Below are 8,415 nucleotides of genomic sequence, written 5' to 3' on the forward strand. Positions count from 1 at the left end.
AAAAAAAAAAAAGGAAGATAATGATTTACCTGCTTATTCCAAGTCAGGGTGGCAATGGCCAGAGCCTGTCCCAGCAGCTGAAGGCACAAGGTGGGACCAGCCCTGGACACACGCCAGCCCATCACAGGCTCACATCTCTGGGCTGAGGAAGAAGCCAGAATACGTGGAGAAAAGCATACAGACCTGGAGAGAGGGCACAGACGCCAGGCAGACAGTGGCCCCAGCCGGGAATGGTTTTTTACTCAAAGTTAAAATGGTTAAAATGAAACAAGGCTGCAATAATGGCGTTATTTGAGGACTTGCTGTAACTGTCTTGCCACAGAAATAATTGTTTTGTGAGGATTTGGGGGAAGCATAACATAGCATCCCAAGCTTTGCGTGTGACTACTAGCCAGGGTAAACATTTTCTCCTGTTTGCCATTTCTTTTTCATTTTGCTTGAATTATCCACTCATATTTGATTTACGGAAGATTCTGAGCCACAAGCCACAAATACCAACCCTGGCTAATTTATCACACAAGGAAGCACCAGGCTTAGGGCTGACACAGCTGGGAACAGAGCCCAAGTCCTGCTGGGGGGCCAGCTGCTTGAACTCACCACTGGACTTAGACACTGCCAAGTGTCCACCTCACACCATACTGTGCATGGCCCCTGCTATGGAAACTGTCATGCTGTTGTGGTGGCCGTCACAGCTACCGTCCTGGAACAGAGTCTGCCTGGGCTCGCCTCCAATCAGGAGTCCCGCAGGTGTGCCCAATGGGCATTACAGGCCTGGACTTGTACTCCTGCTGCAAGGGAGGTTGGAAAAAGACATCCTCACCTGAAAAGGGAAGGTTGTGCCCCAGGAGGTGACAGAATCTGCAAACACAGGAATGGAATTGAAAAAGTAGGTAATTGTTTGATTTTCCCTTTGCTGTTTTACTGAGATACCCCAAACCTAATGGCTTAGAGCAACCGAAGTTATTATCTTACAGTTCTTCTATAAATTAGAAGTCTGACACAAATCTCAGCTAACATAAAGTGTCAGTGGGCTCTGTTCCTTCAGGGCTGGAAGCTGCCCATGTTCACAGGCATGTGACTGTCTTCCTCCATCTTCAAAGCCAACAAGTGATCTTGTTCTTGTATCGTACTGCTCAAACTCTGCCTCCTTCTTCCACTTTTAAGGGCCCTTGTGATTATATTGAGCCCACCTGCACAATCCAGGATTCTCTCCCTGTTTGAAATTCAGTTGATTGGCAACCTTAATCCCAACTGCAACTTTCAATTCCCTTTGCCAGGGAATGCAATCGGGGGTCAGGATATGGACATCCCCAGAGAACGATTTGTCTATTATAGTTGTCAAGACGTCCCCCCTCCAAAAGGATTGCTGTCCACTGCAACACCCTTAATCTATTTATTTATTAGAGTCATTATGATTTGGTTATACATGGAAATGCTTCTCTATATGTTACACAGAACGAAAATAATCCCCCTAGTCTGCTGTTTTTCTATAATATGAACATTTTAAATGTTTCATTATTAATATTTATTTCATTTCCTGGTGGTTTTATTACTTCAAAGCTGAGGACATTAATCTTCTCTCATAGATCTGATAACCCATTTAGTCTGTTTTTAATGCAATATTTAAATCTAAATAAATTCATGTGAAATTGATTTTGACGTCCTTTATAGGAGGAACCTCTAACTTAATTGTTTTTCTCGATCCCTAGCCAGTTATCCCAATACTATCCAGTAAGTAATCTCCACTTGTCTTCTTTTCCCATATTAATGTTAATATCTGAGTTTTATTAAGCACCTAGTATTTACTAAACACCAAGATTGGTACAGTTAACATTATTTCATTTTTGTCTGTCTGTTTTGTTCACCACTGAATCCCCGGAACCTAGTACTATGCCTAACCTGGCATGTGAGCATACAGCAGGCACTCAGTAAGCATTTCTTGAATGATTAAGTGGTTAATAATAAGTTTACATTTGAATCGATCCCTGTTGATTTCACCCATTCACTCTGTCGTCCTCCTTTCTGTATTTGAGGACCTATTTCTAGCTTCTCAACTTTGCTCTAGTGTATGCATTTTTCCCCATTAGCACCACACATTTTTTTATTGCCATTCTTTAACTCCAAGAGTTTTAGCTATTTTTTAAATTTTATTTATTTATTTAAGACAGAGTGCTACTATGCCATGGTGTCACAGCCCACAGCAACCTCAAACTCTTGGGCTCAAGCAATCCTCTTGTCTCAGCCTCCTAAGTAGCTGGGACTGCAGGTGCCCAGCCACGACACTTAGTTTTTCTGTCGTTGGTAGAGCACAGAGTCTCACTCTTGCTCAGGCTGGCTTCAAACCCCTGAGCTCAAGCAATGTACCCACCTCAGCTTCCCAGAGTGCTAGGATTACAGGTGTGAGCCACTACAGCAGCCTAGCTATTGTTTTTAAAAGTTTCTTTTGTTTACATAGTATTTGACCAAGTATAAACATCTGTGTTCAGATGTAAGTGCTGGCGGCAGATGGGAGTGGCCGCATGCAGTCGGTGCAGTTTGTAGACTGGGATGGACAGAGCTTTTGATTTTGAAGATTATGATAAAAGAAAGGATCTGGTAAAAATTCCACTAAGTGTTCTCCAAACATCTTTCCAAAAGGAACATATTAGTTTGCATTCCCAACCAGCAATGTAGAAGTGTTCCCTCCATTATAGCCCAAGAAGAAGGGGAAAGGGGAGAGGGAAGGGCAGGGAGGGGGCAGAATGGATGGAGGGAGAGTAATTGGTGGGACCACACCTATGGTGCATCTTACAGGGGTACAAGTGAAATTTACTAGGTGTATAATATAAATGTCTTAACACAATAACTAAGAAAATGCCATGAAGGCTATGTTAACCAGTTTGATGAAAACATTTCAAATTGTATATAAACCCAGCACATTGTACCCCATGATTGCATTCATGTACACAGTTATGATTTAATTTTTTTTTAAAAGTCTACTAAGTGTGACTCAGCTTTTGATAACTCCCTTCCTATCGACCACTCAAAATTGAATTCATTTGGACTTTCCTGGTCTTTGGACTTTGTTGTGCAAGTAGGGCAAATCTTCAAACTTTCATTTCTCCATGAAAATTTGTAACAGAAAAGGGGGTTAATTAATCTGGGGCATCTTTATAATGTTTGCATTCTATGGTGGGAGGATCTTTTATCCTTTGCTCTCATTTCCTGAACCAACTGAAAAATAAGAGGAAGTGGACAAAGGCCAAAACATCAACATTATTGGTCAAGCATAGCTTGCAGGAGGTAGCTTTGTGATAGGGCAAACGGGTTTTGTTACTGAACCTGAGCATATGGTAGACATATCTGCCCAGTTACAGAAGGTGCTGGACCATTTCAGGCCTCCTCTGATGAGGGCAGGGTATTTCTCCTTAAGCCTACAGCTTGGCTGAGAGCAGACAGCAAGAACTCCAGGCAGGCAAGGTGGGTTTTGAGGAGCAGAAAGGGGAGGGGCTGAGCTGGGCTCACCCTCTCCAATCAGATAAACCACTCACTTTCTTGGGGTAAATCGAATACATGGGACAGAGAGCAGAAACCGTATTAATCCAGCTCCAGGAGGGGGTGGGATATTCTCTAAATATTACCCAACTTTTTGTTCTGTTGATCTATCAGGTTTTATGTATTCTATAATTTACATGTAATTTAAATTCTTCTGCCTAGGCACTATAATGTAAATATGCATGTTTGCTTTAATCTACACTCTGTGATTATTCAGTTTTCCTAATTCAGAAATACACACTCCAGGTTCACTAAATTAGGCCACTAAGTGCTTTAGCTGTCTTTATCTCTGATTAGTAAGAGAGGCTCTGTTAATTAGCCAAATGGAAATCATCAGTCCAAATGATTTGTAGCCAACACATGGGTTGGAAATTACTAGCAATCCCACTCTGACCTAAACAAGGTTTAAAATGTCAGTGATAGTGGATTATAACCCAATGAATAAAATTAAATTCTGTATATTCATACTGATACAAATAAATGAATAAATAAATGGAGAAAAAAAGGAAAGTTCTTTTTTATGCAGTAATAGAAATTCAGCAATAAATATAAAATAAATGATGAAATTAGAGAATCATCAATGTGGCCCAAAATAGTGGGTGAGAGTTTCATGATAAACTGCATACTTACTAGTCTCGAAGTATGTTCCTGGGTATTGCTTATTAATTACAAAGGGAGAAAGCAATAACTTTATAGTGAAAAATACTGGAGTGCCCTACCTTAACCAAACCATCAAAATTAGCATCACCAATATATGAGCAAACCAATTTCATATGCTTTCTGATATGATGCCTGGAGAAAGACATGTCATGTTCCTGCCAAAAATGTAAAACCTTAGTCTAATCATTAGGAAATATCAGATAAAGCCAGATGAGGAACATTCTCCAAACTAACTGGTCTTTATTCTTCAATAATGTCAAGGTCAAGAATGGCAAAGAATACTAGGTGTCTACCCAGAAGGAAAAAAAAAATCATTTTATCATAAGGACATTTGCACTAGATTGTTTATCGCAGCTCAATTTTCTTTCTTTCTTTTCTTTTTTTTTTAAGTTGAAACAGAGTCTCACTTTGTCACCCTTGGTAGAGTGCTGTGGCATCATAGCTCACAGCAATCTCAAACTCTTGGGCTCAAGTGATTCTCTTACCTCAGCCTCCCAAGTAGCTGGGACTACAGGCGCTCACCACAATGCCCAGCTTTTTTGTTTGTTTGTTTTTTGTTTAGCAGGCCTGGGCCAGGTTTGAACCCACCAACCAGCCCTGGAGCATGTAGTCGGTGCCCTAACCACTGAGCTATGGTCACCCCCACAGCTCAATTTTCAATCTCCAAGATGTGGAATCAACTCAAGTGCTCATCAACCCCTGAATGGATTAATAAACTATGGTATACATATATGGAATACTGTTCATCTATAAAAAGATGGAGACGTTACATCTTTTGTATTAACCTGGATAGAGTTGGAGAACATTCTCTTGAGTAAAGTATCACAAGAATGGAAGAGCAAGTAGCCAGTGTATTCAATTCTAATATGAAGCCAGTACACAAACTAATACACGCCAACATAAGAGAAAAACTCAATTAAATTCAAGTTGGGGGGAGGAGGGAGGAGAGAAAAGAGAGAAGGGCTGGTATACTCCCACCCAACAGGCACAACGTAAGCATATGTGGCACACCTCCTGGGTGAGCGGCACAGCTACAACAGGGCCCTTACCTAACCAACACAAACATTGTAACCTAATCGTTTGTACCCTCCCATTAATCTGAAATTTTAAACAAGTTCAATACTGATTTATGTTGAGCCTTTAAAAAAAAGAATGACAAAAAAAAAACTGTGAAGCACAATAGCTTATGTCTGTAAGCCCAGCATGTTGAGAGGCCAAGGTGGGAGAATCACTTGAGACCAGCCTGGACAACATAACATCTCTATAAAAATGTCTTTAAAAAGATAAAAAATAATAGAGGAACTGTTCACCATTAAAGGAGCCAGAGAGTCTTTGGCTTTTCCTTTTTCTTATTACTAAACATCCTATAATGCGAGGCGTCTTGGTAACTAAATGCAATTTGTGATCCTGAAAAGAAAAGAATTAGCCAGAAAGGAAATTACTGGGACAATAATAAAGTTGAATATGGACTGTAGATTAGACAATAGGTTTGTATCGATGTTAAATTTCCCGTTTTTGATACGCAAGAGAATGTCCTTGCTCTTAGGAAGAGAACAAGAGAATGTCCTTGCTCTTAGAAAAAGACTCTGAAATACTTAGTGGCAAAAGGGCACGATATCTCCAATGTACTCTCAAGTGCGCAGGGAAAATTCTGCATGGAAAGGACAGTAAAGCAAGTAGAAAGAAGTGTGAATAACTGTTAAATCTGGATGAAGGATATACAGGAGTTCCTTATACTAGTCTACAGTTTAAAATTACATCAAAATCAAAAGTTACCCCCCCAAAACCCTGTGTGATAAAAGGAACAAAATTAATATTGACAACTTTAGTAAGCCTCTCAGTAGTCTACTCCCCTGGGGATGGCTCTCCAAGCTCAATTGATCCCACAACTGCCCTGTGTTCAGCCAGGGGCTTGGAGGATTCTCGTGCCTGTATCTGACTAAATCCTGCCATCAGAATACTGTCACACTTGCTTCTAATCAATGAACAGAACAGAGCTGGGACTTCACCAAGTTTCCAGAACGGATTGTAGAACTGTTTTGTGCCTTCTTGTTAATAAACATTTGTGTGTGTGGCAGAATTTAGTCTAGGGCTTACTTGCATTATTACCGGGTGGTGAGGTTACAATGGAAGTCACAGACATTCATGAAAGAAGCCCGTTGTGAATAACAAAACTGTCTTAGGTGAGTTTGCAGCAAGTGTTAAGCCCCCAGTCAGCCTGGGCTGTGGCTCTCCTGGGGTGGGAGATCTGCAGCCCATCAGGAGCGGCCTGCTCCCTTCTTTATGGATTAGCCATTGTTGCTTTGGGTATCCTCCAGCCTGCTGGGGCCAGAGAGGCAGATTTATCACAACACTTCAGCATCATGACCCTCCCCTCTTGGCTCCTTCCAAGGCCCTATACCTAATTTTGTATTCATCATTCTACTACTATGTTCTTTCCCTCTTAAACAACTCCCTATTTGCAAACTGTATAACCTTCAGGCCCCACAAAATCTGCTGGGTAGGTTAAGTTTCTCCCCCAAAGGCTCTGAAATGGGTTAGAATAGTACATTGAGCTTCCAGGTCACTTTTACACAAAGCTGAATTTAGGTCTAGTCACAATGTCTGTCAACAGAGATTCTGCAACAAAAGCAGAATAACACTAAGGTATCCCCCAAACAAAATGCAAACATTTTAACAAGGCCCAAGACGTGACAATAAACCCCACTTCTATTCTAAGTTCTCAGGGAGAAATGAAAATTTAAAGAATAGAACTACTTCCAAAGACAGCAAGATCCAAAGGAATTAAAATTTGACATCGAATTATCCTGCCCTTGTGAGTTAAAGTTTAGATAAATGAAAGTCTAAAATTGGCAAAATCCATCTCCCCACTCCCAATTACTAGACACGAGTTCTCAAAGCCTCGGTAGAGTGGAGGCCCTCTTAGCTATAGGAGGGGCCGTCTCTTCCAGGAATGGAGTGGTTCCTTAAGAGTACAATCTTGGTTGTCACCAAATTTAGAAAATGAGTAACTCTCCAGCTTTGAATCAATTTTCTCAAAAATAATTTATGCTTTTAGTTTTACCAAAACCTAGAGCAGAGATACTTAAGGAAGGGACAAGAGAAGAACTCCTTCTTCTGGGGGCAGCCCCCAGGTCTGAACCCATGTTCTGAAGGATAGGAGGTCCTGTGGAGCAGCAGGGTGGCATCTAACATATGGAATGGTGTGTGCCCTCATGCAACTCACTTGCTGTGTGTCTGACGGGGCTCTGCACTAGGTCATCCTCTGGGGGTGCAGTGGTGACCAAGCAAGAGAGGCCTTCCCTGGTGTGGCTGGAGTCCATGCGTACCCAGGTGCAGGGTAGCCAGGGTTTGCTCCTAGTTGAGAGGAAGAACAGAGTTGCCCAGACAGACTATTGCTTTGAACCCCTCACTTGTGAGGTTACAGGGAGTGATGGTTCATCCTGATTTGACAGCAAAGCCAGCCACAGAGAGACTAACCATGTCATGGGGGAAGGGGAGCCACTGGCTTAGAAAGCAAAATTAAAGAAGAGAAGCAATCAAACGCCTGTTCCCGTTGGCCTTGCTGACACCAAGTTGTGTCAGCAGTGTGAGCAGGCCTCTCCTTGGAGAGGTGTGCCAGCGCGTATCGTGACTCTAATTTTCATATGGAGAGACTGCCCGCTTTATTTTTACTTTCCTGTTATTAAAGAATAACTGCCTCCATATACGACTGTTATATACCCTTAATATTTAAAAATACATTTTAAAAGAACAGCTTTTTAAAATCACCCCCCCACAGCACACACACACACACACACACACACACACACTGCTTCTCTGGGCCCACATCATTTCTCTTAACTCCCTGTGTGCAGTGTTGAGACTCCCAGCATTTCACTGGCCTGGCTCAGCGGCATATCCCTGCCCACCAATGCTCCTCTGCTCCTTGGAAATTCATCCTCTGCTAAATTGCTACTCCAACCCAACTTCTTCCTCATCTTCCCTACCTGAGAAACAGAACTTTCATGCAGGCGTAGCTGTTCACATGTTATGGTCTCTTCTCTTCACCTTCGTCAGGAGGATGGAGATTTATGTGAATTACGGAACTTGTCAACCAGGCCTTTAACAACTGCAAGGCAGGAAGCTGCAGCCAGTAACAGAAGGAAAATCTGACTTTTAGATGCTGGAGCATATACAGAGAGCAGGGAATAGACTAAAACACTCTTCTTTTTTTTTTTT

This window comes from Otolemur garnettii, unplaced genomic scaffold (genome assembly GCF_000181295.1).
Source record: "Otolemur garnettii isolate 467f Iridium unplaced genomic scaffold, OtoGar3 scaffold00024, whole genome shotgun sequence".
Classification (NCBI taxonomy): Eukaryota; Metazoa; Chordata; class Mammalia; order Primates; family Galagidae; genus Otolemur; species Otolemur garnettii.